This window comes from Dermacentor variabilis, chromosome 6 (assembly GCF_050947875.1).
Source record: "Dermacentor variabilis isolate Ectoservices chromosome 6, ASM5094787v1, whole genome shotgun sequence".
Lineage (NCBI taxonomy): Eukaryota > Metazoa > Arthropoda > Arachnida > Ixodida > Ixodidae > Dermacentor > Dermacentor variabilis.
Window position 1 is genome coordinate 191,419,913 of NC_134573.1, and position 18,554 is coordinate 191,438,466.

The window sequence follows — 18,554 nt, forward strand, 5'->3', positions numbered from 1 at the left end:
GACGACTGGAGAGGAGGCAGGAACCGGTGGGCCGGCCTCGTCGGCTGCCCGGTTGACGACGATCGTGGTCTTCGATATGACGGGCGGGCACGGCCGCTGCACTGAGGGCGCAGGCGCGTACTCGACGTCGTCTTCCATCGGCACAGCCGAAATTCCAATTTCATGCTGCGGCCTGACACGAGTGTCCAAGTAGTTTAGGCCTTGTTCGAGCATAGCCAGGGGCACTACGGGCACGTAATTTGTTTTCAGCAGCTGGTACCCGGGAGGCGGAGAAGCACCGCGAGCGTTCTCGTAGACGGGTTCTTCGCACGTGTAGTGCTTGTACTCCTCCTTCACGACTGTCTGGTCATCCGACATAACGGCAGCGTCCATATATTTTAGCGCTTCCGGTGGATCCATCAAGGTCGACTTGTCGGCGTACGTTTTCGTTTCTGTCCTTTCCCAGATAACTTCAGGCTTAATGTCCAGCGGAGCGCAAGGATAGTTCAACTGTGGATGAGAGTACGTGTACTGTGCGTTCGCACACGCGGTCTGCGACATGGAGCCAGCGGGCGCCGACGCCAAGCAGCCGTAGGCCAGACACTGCTGGTACGCCGGACAAGCGTGGACTGGGCAAGCCGTGGCGTTCGTCAAAGACGGTGACTGTAACGCACCAGCGAATTCCTGTTCCAGCACAATTGTTTGTTTCTTGTCGCCGTCTTTCTTGCCAACGTCAAGGTCGGAAATCTTACCACCAGGGCCGACAAACTCTAAAATGATCTTGCGGTCCTTTTTCGATTTCTCGCCGTCACGCTTCCGCACGTGTTCAAAGGTGCGAACTTCGCCAAAGCCACCAGCAGGCGCAGCCCCTTCTCCAAGGATCTCGTCGATGAGCCTCATCTTGAGGTGGTTGAGCTTCCGCAAGTTGGCTTTAATCTCGTCTGCCATACTCGAACGTGATCCCACAGGTTGGCTCTGAAGTGCTCTTCGCGTTGTTTCCAGCTGAGAAAGTAGGCGCATTTTATTGTCCAAGTCCATTGCAACAGCACCCAATGCACTTCTTGGAGTTTGGCTACCGGGGATATCTGGCGGAAACGGCCCGTAGAAGGCGGCCGGCATCATGGGTGGCATGGGTGATACGGGCGGTGTCATCATCGGTGGCAAGGGTGACATCATTGGTGACAGCGGAGACGCCATCATGGCAGGCACCTGAGCCGCGGCTGCTAGCAGGTGCTGCTGTTGCGCAATGACGTCGTGCGGCGACATGCCGTACGCAACCTGCGCCACGTTTTCGGTGGCGGCCTTCTCGATATCGGCGAGATGCATGAGTTGCTGCTTGGCCAGCATCTGCGACGTCATGTTCGGGTCGGTGATGCTGACGCTCACATTGGGCAGGCGCTGCTCCATCTCCTCGCGCTGCCTCCTGACCTTGTCGAGGAGCTCCTTCTTCTTCTTCTCCTCGGCCTTCTTGGCCTGCTCCTTTTTGTCGAGCTCATCACGCATCTTGACCATGTCCTCGAGGCTGTCGCCGGGCCCAAGCATCTTAGCCAGGTGGAACTCGTCATCTCCCACCTTCTTGAAACGCCTGAGGCCCTCGACGCGCTTGTCGTGGTTCCTCGCGTTGGCAAGCTGGTCGAAGTAGTGTATCTTGAGGTCGATGAACTCTTTGAGCTTGTCCTTGGACATGTTTTTGGTGGCAAGCGCGACCTCATCCTCGCTGAGCCTCTTGAATGTCTCGAGTCCGAGCCTGCGGTCTTCCTCCTTATCGGTGCCCATCATGCGATCCCACACGAGCACCTTGCGGTCCATAATGTCTCGCAGCTTCTTGCGCTCAATGTCCTTCTCTGTGGGCGGCGACAGTTCGGTCAGCGGCGTCGCGTGAGGACTACCGCGGCCCCTCCCCGGAGAAGCGGCCCCTCCGCGGCCGGGCGAGCCGCGGCCGGGAGACCCGCGGCCGGGGCCGGCCCGGCCCCGCGGCAGCGCCGGCGCCGAGCGGCCGGCGCCCTTCTTCGACATGGCCGCTCACGGGGGCGCGCTCGGCCGCGCGCAGCGCCCCCGTGTGGCCAGGCGCTCTTTCAAGTATCGAGAGGCACGCTAACCGACGAAGGCGGCTCAAAGTACGCGGCACTCCATTCGATTTGTGGCTAGCTTTCTCAACGAACAGGGGTCATTTCCCGTCACCTCTGCGCTGACACCGGTAGGCTGATCCGGTTGTCTGATCGGGCACATATCGCGTGTCCAAACTCATAATAAGTGTCATCATCAAAGAAACGGCTGCAGACACCGCTGTCAAGCCACCGTTGCGCATTTAGGCATCACGAAAGTACTGCTAGCTGCACGAGCATGCAGATGTGTTCAGAGGGTGCGGGCCACAAAAAGCGCGAACGAACCACTCGGCGTGTCTCTCTCAGCTGTTGCGGCCTTATTTCCAGTGCGGTTACCAGGTAACTAGCAAGTTTAGCTTGATCTAATCCGATGAGCACGTTACGGCGGTCTAAAGAGGCATTCAAACCGTCCTGAGGAGCGGGAAGTTCGCCAAGAATTCTACAATGCCGACAGCCAGAAAGAAACTTTCGTAGCGTTTGTCACAGGTATCATCATCGTCGTCGTCTTCATCATGTTTTCTGGACAAGGAACAAGTTACCAATTATTACTCACTTTATACCTGTGAGAGCTCTTTTAATTTTGAAATTTCCAGTTAATAATTTCCTTTCAACTTACTTTTCACACAATTATTTTTACTTTCTTGAAGCCTCCTATCGCCCGATTCCCGGCCAGTCCCCCACAGAGGGTTGTTCCATTTTACGAAGGAACAACCAACAAATCAACTTGTACCCGCACGGTATTTGATCCCGTGTCCGCGAAATGCGTTCATGCTGGGTCCTTGACACGTGACACCATGAAGGGAACTTTGACCCCACAAAAATGAAATATGACTACAAGGATCCCAAATATGCCAAGAAAAATGTCGAAAAGGAATTTGGTATGAAATGCCAGGAAATGTAGAAAAAACCCTTGAGCGTCGCCTTTAAGAGTGGAACGCGATAGCATTCAAAAATCTCTGACTGCTTCTCACTCATGTAAGCGTAATGTTTACCGGGAAACGCTGGCCGCAAGCGCTATGCACGAAGGCCGGCTTTGTGGTAGATCTCGCGTGGGCCGCGATGCGACGGAGGCGAGCGCCAGCTGGAGGCATCGTAAAGGACCGGGCGCACCGCTCCGTGGCCCCCAAGACGCGCGTCGCGCCGGCGCTTGCAAATGGCGGACGCCGCGGCCGGTCTGTGCGTGAAGGGGTTTCTTTGAGTTTTCGAGTAACAGAACTATATTTTCTCGTACAGTCAAATTACAATCCGAGAGCTATCATGTCTGTAGGTTGTATGTCAGCCGTAGGTTGCAATTTTCGTGCGTATTTTAGCTTGAGAAATTCAATTAGTTCAGCAAATTTCTTCCCTCACATGGAGGGCATGGGTGGTTCGAAAATATTTTTTGCACTAACGACGTCCGACGCCGGATTTATTATTATTTTTTTGCGACACGGGCTCCATAACGCTATCGTGTTCAAAGAAGTAATAATTGAAGAGAACACGTGGGAAAAAAAATCGCAGCAGAAGTGGCGCCCCTAGCAATGTTACCCAGGTGCTCTAGCCCGCTCGCGCACAACGCATTTGCGTAAATGTACAACTCATAGTGAAATATTTAGCGCGCACAATCGAACAGGACACACAAGCCAACCATCAGTTGCAATCACTGACAATGAATTTCCATTTTTAAATACTGGTTGAACCTTTTTAATCTGTTTTAATCTGTTTCTGTTTATCTGACAATTCTTGTTGCACAAGCTCAGTGATGATAGCTGGGGTATTTATGTTCTGTATCTTTCCGAAAATAAAATAGTTGTGAGTAAGCGCTCGTGTGTCCCCCTTCGCTGTGTCCTTGTCGATTGTGCGCGCCAAATATTTCACTATGAATTCGTACCAACTCGCCCAACTATCAGTTCTGCTAAATGGACAAGTTGGCCCGACCAAATTGATGTAAACAGGTTGGTCAAAAGTTCAATAAGTAATTAACGAAAACCAACTGGGACAGCGTCTACCTTGCGCCCAACTCGTCAAAGCACTGTCACACCACTGCAGTATCTTAATTACTGACAAGGTGCTCGCAAGCACTTTGCCAGTAGAAGCTCTTCAATTTGCTGCCTTATACCAAAGATTACTACGGGGACCATTTCCCGCGCAAAAGCTGTTTCCTATCATTTTGCGACTTGCGAGTGAGCTTATCGTATCTGATCGCACACGCTAGCGCAGACTACGCGCGCAGAGAGAGAGATAGATAGAAAAACAAGCTCTTGATTCGTGATATCAGTGAAGGGTTTGCAGCTGCCCTTTACCCTACCCCCAGTGTAAGGTAGCAAACCGGACGCTCACCTGGTTGACCTCGTTGCCTTTGCTCTTCTTGCTTTTTCTTTTCAACTGCAACAAGCGTGACGATGAGGGCTTGTCGGTTTATCACCTCTGCATGGCACGAAGCGTCGCATAGCAAGAACAGAAGGACAAGCCGCATGCGCAGTTGGCGCAGTTTATCGGATTCCCCGTGGTAGACAGGTCAGGCCAGCAGGCATTAATGTGTGAGAGAAACGAAGTGGAAAATCGATCAGATGACGGTTCTCCAGCATTTCACGGCAAAATGTGTGGATGCCGCCCCTTTCTTGAAGATACTGCTAATATAGCAAAAAGAAATCAGACTGCAAGGTTAATAATCACAGAAACCGAGCGGGTCTTATCTGCCGCTTACCAATGCATCAGTCAACATTCCTTGTCTACTAATGAGCTGCATTACTTGCGCATGCCTCGAGAGGGTGCAACGGGCACCCGCGAACACCGCTGAGCGCGATTAGTGGACGGCAACGCAGCGGTGGCCGTGCTACGCGGCACAGCTCGAACTTCCCACGGGCGCCGCGTGGGGCGCAAAGCGGCGCTGCTGCGCTGAGAAAGAAGAGCGCACACTCCCGCGCATAGGGGCCGAATTAACTGCAGCGCCACCGAACATTCCGGCGCGCGCGTTTTGAACACTAGCTGGTACGCGTTACGCTGCGTTGATCGGCGCGGCATTTGTTTTTTGCTTCTACTACTCCACCGCGCGCGACATTGGTGCGGAATCGTTTTATTATGAAGTAAAAATGGTTGCGAACTATCTTTACAAGCCCCCATCGAATCTGTGCCACGTGCCATAAAGTAGACGCAAAACGCCTTGTCAAATTAAGAAATGTTTGTTTTCCTTTAAATAAATGCGCGTTCGGGGATTTTTGTGCATTCATTCAACGTTGTGGCACTCGATAAGCAGCCGTAGCTCCCCTACGAAGCTCCACCGGACGGCGTGAGCTGAAAAAAGAAAATTACAAGCATACGTGTCATTTTGGTATTAGCACCTTATAGGAATACTGCCTGCGTACGCGAAACGGACGAAAGTGGTGAATGGGCGGCATTACGAACAAAACCAATTCGCTTTTACATACACGGCGTAGAAAATACCCGACTCATCCCGAACAATACCATAAAATAAGAAGAAAACGTCTGATTTCCAAGCAGTCCCCCATTCCCGGGCATTACTTCCTGCACTTTAAGGGCACAAATACACGGGCGACTGCACCGTTTCCAAAATAACTTGGCCTCAGTCGACGCGATGGTACGCTACGTACACACAGGCAGCCACAACACAGGCTCTCAGCCAGACCATGCTAGACGCTCGAATGCCTTCTACTCGCACTCAAGACAAATGCGTGGGTGTAAAGCTTGTTTTTCAATGGTTAAGAAGGCAGAATCTTCGAGTTACGAGTTCCTCATTTTTAAACTCCTCGGCGTTATCTTTTGTGCGTTCTGACGGCGCAACACACTCCGGTGTTATCGCTCTAGGCAATCGCTTGTCGCGTTTCCGACAAGCATGAGTACCGAAAAAAGGTATATGTTGCAGCAGCGCCATAAAAAGCGTCACAAACATGTCCCACTAAGATTCACTACACGCCAAGCTAACTTTGTCACCACGGCCGAGCTGCTCTTGGTTATAACTGAGTCACAACGCCAGGCGCCGCGAGCGCGCCTCGAAAGTATCCCAAAAGGAATCAAGATCAATTACAATTATGTTCAGGGTCAGACAAAGCCTCATGAACTCGTCCCAGTAAGATTCAGTACACGCGAAACTAACTGCGTCACACGACCGAGCTGCTTTTCGTTAACTGCGTCACAACGCCAGGCGCGGCGAGCGTCCCTCGAAAGTATCCCAAAAGGAATCAAGATCAATTACAATTATGTTCAGGGTCAGACAAAGCCTCATGAACTCGTCCCAGTAAGATTCAGTACACGCGAAACTAACTGCGTCACAAGACCGAGCTGCTTTTCGTTAACTGCGTCACAACGCCAGGCGCAGCGAGCGTGCCTCGAAAGTATCCCAAAAGGAATCAAGATCAATTACAATTATGTTCAGGGTCAGACAAAGCCTCATGAACTCGTCCCAGTAAGATTCAGCACACGCGAAACTAAATGCGTCACAAGACCGAGCTGCTTTTCGTTAACTGCGTCACAACGCCAGGCGTGGCGAGCGTGCCTCGAAAGTATTCCAAAAGGTATCAAAATCAATTACAATTATGTTCAGGGTCAGACAAAGCCTCATGAACTCGTCCCAGTAAGATTCTGCGGTACACGCGAAACTAACTGCGTCACACGACCGAGCTGCTTTTCGTTAACTGCGTCACAACGCCAGGCGCGGCGAGCGTGCCTCGAAAGTATTCCAAAAGGTATCAAAATCAATTACAATTATGTTCAAGGTCAGACAAAGCCTCATGAACTCGTCCCATTAAGATTCAGCACACGCGAAACTAAATGCGTCACAAGACCGAGCTGCTTTTCGTTAACTGCGTCACAACGCCAGGCGTGGCGAGCGTGCCTCGAAAGTATCCCAAAAGGAATCAAGATCAATTACAATTATGTTCAGGGTCAGACAAAGCCTCATGAACTCGTCCCAGTAAGATTCAGCACACGCGAAACTAACTGCGTCACACGACCGAGCTGCTTTTCGTTAACTGCGTCACAACGCCAGGCGCGGCGAGCGTGCCTCGAAAGTATCCCAAAAGGAATCAAGATCAATTACAATTATGTTCAGGGTCAGACAAAGCCTCATGAACTCGTCCCAGTAAGATTCAGTACACGCGAAACTAACTGCGTCACACGACCGAGCTGCTTTTCGTTAACTGCGTCACAACGCCAGGCGCGGCGAGCGTGCCTCGAAAGTATCCCAAAAGGAATCAAGATCAATTACAATTATGTTCAGGGTCAGACAAAGCCTCATGAACTCGTCCCAGTAAGATTCAGTACACGCGAAACTAACTGCGTCTCACGACCGAGCTGCTTTTCGTTAACTGCGTCACAACGCCTGGCGCGGCGAGCGTGCCTCGAAAGTATTCCAAAAGGTATCAAAATCAATTACAATTATGTTCAAGGTCAGACAAAGCCTCATGAACTCGTCCCACTAAGATTCAGCACACGCGAAACTAACTGCGTCACAAGACCGAGCTGCTTTTCGTTAACTGCGTCACAACGCCAGGCGCGGCGAGCGTGCCTCGAAAGTATCCCAAAAGGAATCAAGATCAATTACAATTATGTTCAGGGTCAGACAAAGCCTCATGAACTCGTCCCAGTAAGATTCAGCACACGCGAAACTAACTTCGTCACAAGACCGAGCTGCTTTTCGTTAACTGCGTCACAACGCCAGGCGCGGCGAGCGTGCCTCGAAAGTATCCCAAAAGGAATCAAGATCAATTACAATTATGTTCAGGGTCAGACAAAGCCTCATGAACTCGTCCCAGTAAGATTCAGCACACGCGAAACTAACTGCGTCACAAGACCGAGCTGCTTTTCGTTAACTGCGTCACAACGCCAGGCGCGGCGAGCGTGCCTCGAAAGTATCCCAAAAGGAATCAAGATCAATTACAATTATGTTCAGGGTCAGACAAAGCCTCATGAACTCGTCCCAGTAAGATTCAGCACACGCGAAACTAACTGCGTCACAAGACCGAGCTGCTTTTCGTTAACGCGTCACAACGCCAGGCGCGGTGAGCGCGCCTCGAAAGTATCCCAAAAGGAATCAAGATCAATTACAATTATGTTCAGGGTCAGACAAAGCCTCATGAACTCGTCCCAGTAAGATTCAGCACACGCGAAACTAACTGCGTCACAAGACCGAGCTGCTTTTCGTTAACTGCGTCACCACGCCAGGGCGGCGAGCGTGCCTCGAAAGTATCCCAAAAGGAATCAAGATCAATTACAATTATGTTCAGGGTCAGACAAAGCCTCATGAACTCGTCCAAGTAAGATTCAGCACACGCGAAACTAACTGCGTCACAAGACCGAGCTGCTTTTCGTTAACTGCGTCACAACGCCAGGCGCGGCGAGCGTGCCTCGAAAGTATCCCAAAAGGAATCAAGATCAATTACAATTATGTTCAGGGTCAGACAAAGCCTCATGAACTCGTCCCAGTAAGATTCAGCACACGCGAAACTAACTGCGTCACAAGACCGAGCTGCTTTTCGTTAACGCGTCACAACGCCAGGCGCGGTGAGCGCGCCTCGAAAGTATCCCAAAAGGAATCAAGATCAATTACAATTATGTTCAGGGTCAGACAAAGCCTCATGAACTCGTCCCAGTAAGATTCAGCACACGCGAAACTAACTGCGTCACAAGACCGAGCTGCTTTTCGTTAACTGCGTCACCACGCCAGGGCGGCGAGCGTGCCTCGAAAGTATCCCAAAAGGAATCAAGATCAATTACAATTATGTTCAGGGTCAGACAAAGCCTCATGAACTCGTCCAAGTAAGATTCAGCACACGCGAAACTAACTGCGTCACAAGACCGAGCTGCTTTTCGTTAACTGCGTCACAACGCCAGGCGCGGTGAGCGCGCCTCGAAAGTATCCCAAAAGGTATCAAAATTAATTACAATTATGTTTAGGGTCAGACAAAGCCTCGTGAACTCGTCCCAGTAAGATTCTGCGGTACACGCGAAACTAACTGCGTCACAAGACCGAGCTGCTTTTCGTTAACTGCGTCACAACGCCAGGCGCGGTGAGCGCGCCTCGAAAGTATCCCAAAAGGAATCAAGATCAATAACAATTATGTTCAGGGTCAGACAAAGCCTCATGAACTCGTCCCAGTAAGATTCAGCACACGCGAAACTAACTGCGTCACAAGACCGAGCTGCTTTTCGTTAACTGCGTCACAACGCCAGGGCGGCGAGCAGGCCTCGAAAGTATCGCAAAAGGAATCAAGATCAATTACAATTATGTTCAGGGTCAGACAAAGCCTCATGAACTCGTCCCAGTAAGATTCAGCACACGCGAAACTAACTGCGTCACAAGACCGAGCTGCTTTTCGTTAACTGCGTCACCACGCCAGGGCGGCGAGCGTGCCTCGAAAGTATCCCAAAAGGAATCAAGATCAATTACAATTATGTTCAGGGTCAGACAAAGCCTCATGAACTCGTCCCAGTAAGATTCAGCACACGCGAAACTAACTGCGTCACACGACCGAGCTGCTTTTCGTTAACTGCGTCACAACGCCAGGCGCGGCGAGCGTACCCAAAAACTACCTACCGAAATCATCATCACCATCATCAGCCTGTTCTATGTGCACTGCAGGACGGAGGCCACTCTTTGCGATCTCCAATTACCCCTGTCCTGCGCCAACCGATTCCAACTAGCAATTTCCTAATTTCATCGCTCCAGCTAGTTTTCGGTAGTCCTCGACTGCGTTTCCCTTCTCTTAGTACCCATTCTGTAGCCCTAATGGTCCAACGGTTATCTAACCTGCGCATTACATGACCTGCCCAGCTCCATTTTTTTTCTCTTGATGTCAATTAGAATATTGTCTATACCCGTTTGCTCCCTGATCCTAACCGCTCTCTTTCTGTCTCTTAACGTTATGCCTAGCAATCTTCGTTGCATCGCTCTGTGCGCTGTCCTTAACTTGGTCTCAAGCTTCTTTGTCACTTTCCAAGTCTCTGCTTTCTATGCATTAGTATCAGTTCCACCTCGTTGGGAGTGACTTCTCCGATGCGTGCGACAAGCAGCCGAGACCGTGAGTTGCTTGGTGTGCCGGCGTCTAGTAAATTTCCCGTAAGCACTGAAATATTATTTTTCTCCTTTTCTCTCTTTTTTTTTCTACACTACATTTAATTATTGTTGAAGTTCGCCGGAAATGTATCGTATATCTAGCCGTGTTCATGGCCGCATGCATACAGGTGACTCTGAAACCACGATGTTAGAACCATTGAGAAATACTATGCCGTGTCACCTCCTGCGATCAGCAAAGCCCCTATCACGCGGAAAATTTCAAGCAAGCTTTCAAGCATTTGAGATATACGAAATTGACTTTCACTTACTCGAAGTGAGCGCATCGTGCACGATATTAATATTTTTTAACGGGAGTCGGCGGTAAAGCTTTTGCCGAGCCGAGTTCACGGCCGTTCGCGCACGTGCGATTCCGGAACGACGAGGCCAGAACCGTTTTGAAATCGTTCTATATTACGTTATATTGAGATGATAAATCAAAGAAATTTTTAGACATGCAGGAACCTCGGGGCTTTACTTGTCGGCGATAAGGTAGCGTCGCCGCCTGTGGGATTATCTGACTGAGCTTTGTCGAATGCTCGGTTTCCATAGTCTGAAGTTCACATCCCGCTATAAGACTTCTTTTTTTTTAAACGATGGTGAGCTTGAAATTCACCTCCTCCAGTGCGCAACATCTGCACGCTTGGAGTGACGCCTTTCGCAGGCAAAAGATGCCGAGAGCGAGTGCGGCTATATATACTAATCGAGTTACTCAACACTGGCTTGGCGCTCTTTGGCCATACCTGGCCCTTGCGCCAATAAACACCATACATTCATGCATTCATAATCCAGGTACAACCAAATTAAGAAGGCCCACTAAACTTCAACAAGACACTCCCTCACCAGAACAGGAATTGGCCTACCTGGTGCAGTATTCGGCCACCACCTCCTGAATGGCTCACTCAATTACCCAACGGCCCTCAGTCCCCAGCAGCTGCGGAGCATCTGAGCTACCGAAATAAGTTACAGTAATGTTGGGGCCTATAGAAAGTGTCGCAGACATCTCCCAGTACGAGCCATCAAATCAAATTAACTGCGAGAAGCTGTTTATCACTAACTGCGTCACAAATCCCGGTATAGTACGTGCTGCAAGCTTAAATTTTTTGAAATATCGCAGACTGCCAAACAAAATTTCTCACCTTGCCGTAGTCCAATAATGCAGTGGTGCCGTGTCGAAGTGCAGAATGAACGCAAGAATACGTGGGGAGCCCAACAAAGCCGGGCTACTACAAATAAAAAAGAAAGTCTTCGAACAGGCGAGCTTGACATGCGACGTCGTTCGCTTCGGTTGCGGCCTGTGATGCGCGCTTCTGGCGCCTCGGGCGTGCAGGTTGTTGCTACGTAATTCAAAAAAAATAAGTCGCAAAGTACAAGTTCATTTATACGCAAGACTGTTCCGTTTTAGCGGGAAAGTTAAAAAAAAGAAACAATGATTATATTCATTTCCCATTCCTTTTTCCCGTTGCTCACGGCAGTCAACGGAAACGATGGGCATAACGCAATGATGGACTTTTTTAAGCGTTCAGCGAAACCCTCACGAGGATAACCTGCTTCTAGTGTATAAGCCTGCGCATTCAAGCTGGCGCTCATTTCGTGCGCACACGATTTGGTGGGAGAGAACTTGAAGCACGGCATGGCGATTTCTTTTTGTACAACTTTAGAATGCTCGGAAAAGGAGTTCAGCCCCGGTCTTGAAGATCTCGGGGAGCGCAGGTTGCGCGTCTACCTTGAAGTGGTCGTATGTGATATGCTCGCGTTGCCACTGTCGATGAATGCTTAATAAAGTCCATCATTTCGTCAAGTTTAAACATGGTTAAAGAAAGCAATAATAGCAAGAAAAAAAACGGAAGACACTTTGTTCGAGACCAAAGTGTGAAACGGCGGAAGCCTGACACCATTGCCAATGGCAATTTGTTGCGTCGGAAACACCACGGAGGCACACTACTCGTACACTGTTATGTAAATGTTTGTTTGTTTATTAAATGCCTGCAACATTGTTTACGCCTATGTCTATCGTTTCGATGTCTTCTGAGTCCATCATTTCAAAGCTGTCATCTGGGAGGATGTCGGCTTGCAACTCATGGCCGGTGAACTCCTTGTGCTTTAGTGGGTCCACATCCAGGATGGCTGCTTTGCAGCGCCGTTTGTGGATCAGGACGAGACGCGTCTTCCATGGCAGTGTCGGGTGTAGTTGGCCACCGTCATCATCCGCTTCGCTCGATTGACTTGTACTTGCTCGGCTTGCCGCGGCAAGATGGCGGTCACGGCGCTTCCGAGCTTCATTCGCCTTGGTACCCGGAGATGCAGCGAGTCGCTTCAAACACATTGCGTATCTTGCGTTGGCCCGTCGCGTCCCTGGACTCAGTGGTGTCGGACGCGCCTCGCCGCCCTGATGCATGCGACGTCTACGCTCAGCCTCTCTTGAGCGCCGCTTGCGTTCAGCGGCTGCCGCACGTTGCGTGTTGGGAGACACTGGTTTGGCGAGACGAGGCATCCTTCCCACACGATACCGCAAAGGAAACTGCCGCCACCGCCGCCGCCACACCACACCCAAGCAGACGGTCCCCACACGCGCCTCGCGACAGTGACATCAGGCCACACAGCGCCCAATCGGGAAGCCACTTCAAGCGCCTGACGACAGTGAGGTCAGGGCGCACTGTCGAACACAAGGCCGCCTCGCGTGCCGATGTGTTCAGTCATCTCGCGCGGCGCCGAACCACCCCAACACCCGCACTTGACGACAGTGACGTCACGCACGCGAGCCAATCAGGAGGCGCACACCTGCGCCTAGCGACAGTGACGTCACGACACAGAGGAGACCGATCAGGAGGCCGGAAAGCTGTGACAGTTTCTGCTAACGGCAGATGACCCTGAAAATGAGCCATTAAAAGCTTCCGCCTTAATAGTCGCCAGCATTCTATACATCCACTCCTTATCGCACAGGCTAAAGAAAGTGTGGAGTAGCTACGGTGTTAACGTTGTTTTAATGGCTACCAATAAGCTACGTAAAATTTGTGCCCGGTGCAAAGAAAAACTAAACAAGTAAAAGACAAGATTAAAGTATGAGGTTTTACATGCCAAAACCACTTTCTGATTATGAGGCACGCCACAGTGGAGGACTCCGGAAATTTTGACCACCTGGGGTTCTTTAACGTGCACCTAGATGTGTGTACACGGGTGTTTTCGCCCCTATCGAAATGCGCCGCCGCGGGATTCGATCCCGCGACCTCGTGCTCAGCAGCCCAACACCATAGCCACTGAGCAACCACGGCGGGTGGTAAAAGACAAGATGCGGTCAGACATTTGCTTCGTGAAACACACGCACAAATTCACGAAGTGTGCTACTGATGTGTGGTATATAGTGTTCCTTCAGCTGCGGCCGCTTCTACGTGGGGCAGACATAACGTTGGGGCAGACAGGCCTTTGTGTTAATCAGAGATTAATGGAACATGTAAGATCGTTAACCGGAGGATCGCCATCTATTCTTTGTTTGCACTGTCGAGACTGTAAATGCACGCTAGATTTCGGCGAATGCGCTGTTTTATATAGGCACAAGAACGAATAAAGGTGTTTAATGGTCGAGGCCTGGCATATCGATAGTAGTGGAAGCGCACGCGTGAGCCAGCCTTCGATTACCTTCCATAAGGAAGAAATGAAATGCCTAAACAGTTATCCCTCGCATACGCCCGCATGTGTGCCTGATTGACAAGTGGCGCCACCCCACCCGAGCATTCGCAGATTAGCCTTTTGTCTGCTTTTTTTTCTGCCACAACAGCGCTGCCTTCAGTTGATAGACGGCGTTTGTGCTGAGCGCATCGTGCCACGCGTTACACACGGACAGATTAGCCCTAGACAAGTAGCCCTAGAATGCATACGCAGTGTTACGTCCAAATACCACCAAAGGTGTTAATTGAACGTTTGCCACGTTTCAAACCACCGCACCTCCTAACCAGACGTCAGCGCGGCGTGGACAACGACTAAAAGCGCTCACCCCACCATCACATAGAAACCGGAGAAAAGGATGAACTGGAGGGAACCGCGAAAACAAATGAATAAGCGCCGTTAATTAGACAAGTCAAATCGCGACCCATCCCTCGGCACTTACCCAGCCGTCAAGACAGGGTGTAAACCGGCGGTTGCAGAGTTCCACGAAAGGCCCTCCGCCCGCCCTTCACCTAGCAGGCTGAGCGAAGAACAGGGTGGGCAACGAACGAGGTGTCGCCGGATGATTTCTTTCTTCCACAAATTCCAAACCAGTTTCTTCTAGACGGAGTTACTGCGGGTTATGGATAGCATGGGCGTGGTATTGCAACGGAGTCGACGATGGTGATTTGCCTCTGGATAGTCTTCAGATTCCCTAGTCGGCTCGCCTATAGGAAAGACGAGGGGATTAAAAGCACATACTTTTCAGGAGTGAGGACAGAGGGTCCTGATGTGAACTGAGACGTTAACTTGCTCCTGAATGGAGGGGGCTTCCGCCCTGCAGCCATGTAACTAAGCCCTTTTTCTACAACTTGACGTCGTAGTCGATGGGCTTGGTGGATTCCGTGCCCTGAACGCCCAGTAGTCTCCTCGCGGATGCACGACTCCTCCACATCGTGTCCAGCGGCTCTGTTCCCGGCGATAATCGGTCACAGTGCTCGTGCGGTGAACGTGGTGCGGCGTCCTCAAAATTCGGTTGCTATTCCAGTGCTATAGGTGCGCGCAGCGCCGCAGAGAATTCCACGGAATCCTGCAGTCTGACAAATCCGTCGGTGACTGAGATTTTTGTTATCAGAATATATATTTCGAGGCACCTGCAAACAAAAATTTCCTTCTCTACAACCGATGCCGAATTCTTTATAGACCAGAATTTTCAGTGCATGTCGGACGCCATGTTCTTGCAATGATGATGGTAGTGACGGCAGGGACCGCGGGAACGGTGCGGGTGGCAGTGGGCCACAGCGCGTTTGCGGTTATCATTGACTGAAAACCGAAAGCGCTGCAGCCAACTTGTCCTCTCTGAATGCCGGTACGTCTTCTTTAATGCGATCACATTCGAGATTAGAAAATTGTACCACGGAGATAAATCAGCGAGAGCACCCTACAGCATCATCTGGTTCAACGGACCTGCAGTGTCGTCTGCTTCACTGCATATATAGTTGCAACGCCGTGCAGTTGGCCAAGCTTTCTTTCAGCAGCGAAGCTGCCTAAATATACGCGCTTCTTAGGGGCTTGAGTCACTGTATCAGAGGCACTAGACGACACAGAGTACGCTATATCTATTTTTTTTAATACGAGTACCACATTTGAGCCGCGCTCTAGCGTCATACATTGTGCTGCATTTTTACCCTGCTATACCATCTCGGTTGCCGTGTGATTTTAGCGGATACCACGATCGATATGTGTACAACAAGATTATCTCCTATGTTTGGCAAGCTGCACGCAGTCGCTGGGAAAGCTCTGACGTGTTTACGTAAGACTAATTGGACACGAAGCAAGTATGAGCTACACTTCACATCTGACACACTATGCAACATAACCGATTAGTGTGCATAGTGTGCCCGAGATAAATGCACTGCATTTTATATCGCGTGAGCTGCCAGTTACAGGAGCTTTATTGTGTTCTCCCCCGCACTCCATAGAGAACACAAGAATTTGCGTATCCACGTACGACATCACTGAAGGGTGCTGTTAGAAACGACTGAACATGATTCTCGTGTGGCAGAGTGTGAGCATCGCACAATTCTACAATGCAGTTCAAACACAATGCACGAAAAGCGACGAGTTCCGTGCAGTCTAGTTTGTTCGCCGTTCCTCTCTGCGCAAGTCGACACGTGAACGATTTCTGCTTCTCTTTCTTTCGTATTCATACTTTGGTATGCAGGATCTCCCTCGGCTTTCCGTTCGGAAAGAAAACCGAGCAGACTCAAAGTAAAAGCGCCGAAAGGTCTTAAATGGCCCTGTGATGTTCTTATCGCAGGCCCGCAGCGCCGAAAGGCAAGACGCACAGTATCGCTTAGCTCGCGATCAACAAATCGAATACCCACCACAGCAAGCTTGCTGGACACCAAGTCTTTTCTATTTAAAGCCACTGTCCTACATAGTGTCGTTTCTCAGGCTCCACAGCAACCTTGTGCGCACAGCCGAATGTGCTTCACACAAGCTCCTTGCGTCTCCGTGAACGTTGATCGCAGGGCTCTTGCAGCAGAAGCTTCCTCGTTCACTGGTTGACGGCACAGAGCCGCTCGCACGAACAACCTTTGTACGTCGCACGCAGCAGATGCGGTAAGAACACGCCTAAAGTGTTCATCGACGATTGCGATACTTCCCATGATCTGAGCGCAGCTCTACGTGAAATAAGTATGCGTGTCAGTATACTTTGTATTATGATTACATATAGGCACACGGTTCATATTACGAAGAGAACGCTGTAAGTAGCGCAGCGGGCGCGGACAATCTGTCTCGTGCGGCACATAGCAAACGGAGTGAAGTGTGGCGCGAATGCCTCGCTAATCGGGAGATCGCAAGAGGCAACGCGTGGGTGACGCGCGGGTGCGATTCACAGCAGCCGCCGCAGACAAACCTCCGCTCATGCAGCGCTTTGTTTCCATATATGGTATCGGTGGATGCGCTCGCCGCATGCCTTGTCGATGGCGTCATCGGTGAACAGACGATGACGAGCTACTCTGGCGCCATCCCGTAGCGGTCGTCGTCGCAGAGCCCGTCTTGCGCGGTACTATGCTGCAAAATAATTTACACCCTTAAAGTGAAAAAGGGTGCAAATTATTTTAGTGTACGCTTTTCTTTTCACGGTTCCCCCATACCCTCCTGCTCTGCTTTCCGCCTCATGGTTCCACTGCACCCTCATCCTCCGCTTTCCTCCTCGCGCTCTCTTCGCTTTTCATTCACCGCTGCACTCCGCGTTCGCTGTTTCATCATTTGCTCTGCTCGCTCGCTTGGTTACACCGACGACGCCGACGCTCAACGCAAAAACGGACGCCTAAAGCCTTAACCACTGGCACGCGTCGGCAAGCTTCGGCACGCGCCGAAGCGTCAAAACCGTCGGTCGGGAACAGGGCGAAGCGTGACGACGCGCAGCGATTATATCGACTGCCGATGCCTGAAGTTCGCTGATGCATGGTGACGCTTCGCCGGCGTGCACCAATGAGAGGCTGTGACGCGTCGCCGGCGTCAACCAATCGGAGGCTGCGAAACCTCCGGCTGCTATGCCTATGATGGCCGCCCATGCGAAGACACTGACACCAACGATCGTCCGAGTTCTTTGGACGCACAACACGTGCGATGGTGTTCCTGAAAGATAGTGTTGTAATAGTAGGCCCACAACAACACGACCGACAACCGTGGGTTACGGCAGTGCGACCTGGATACGAACGGATTTCGAACGACGCCGACAAATCCAACCTGCCCACTAGGTTCGATCCGCCGGTCTCAGTGCGATCGTCTGCTAAAAGAAGCAACCGAACCATGATTACCGCAACCTCTGTGCTTGGTGTATGTGTATTTTGTTGCGCTCGAAACGAATGGAAACAGGCTTCCGAACTCCGAAGTCTGGATATTCGGCACTCGCCTACCGCCGATGTTGTTTACGTTACGCGCAGGCCTAGCGCGTCCATCGAGTTCGTAACTGGCGAGTGAACGAGCCCAGCTGAAAAACTTTGTCGAAGGAAATGAATTTTCAATTCCGTTTGACGCTGCAGTGATTTATAACATGGCACTCCTGACTTCGTGCGGTGTGTGATGTGGTGAATGAACCGCGTGGAACTTGGGGTGGTTAGCCGCGGCGTGTTTCGTGTAGTGTCGGGTGACTCAAGTTTAACGGGCAAGCTCTGTGCTGTTTACAGTGGTAAACATAACTTTCTAAAGCGAAAGACACTAGCAGCCGAACTATGGGAAGTACTTACATAATCAAACAGGCCGCCCGTTTCAGCTGAAAGTGCGCTCTTCTATTCGGCATATGAATCCAGTTCAGTACAAGTTCACTGTACTCTTCACTCACTTCTTTCAAGTGCATGCGTCTTTTCGGTTAGTTAGGGATAAATCGCTCGTGCAGCACTCAAGAACACTGACGCACTGAAGGATACGCGACACAGTGCAGTCATGTTTGAGTCAATGTGTCTCCTTATACTTGAGCACTGCAAAAAGAAGTCTATTTGCAGTGTGTGCACCGTGTGCGGTGCGCAGCAGGACCTGCATCATGCAAGACTTATGCACGTAGCAGCGTATACCAATAAGATTGCTTCGATGCCTACTTCAGAAGCAGCAAGTACTGAGTCAATGAAACTGTAATTGATGTTTATCTCACTTTTTGATTATGAAAAGTCCAGATGGTGTGAGTGCAGTGTGGGTAAGGTCAAAAGGTACCATCAGTGCTTTGCGCAGTCCATATGCTTAAACTGCCCGAATCTGTTGAGCTTCTGCTA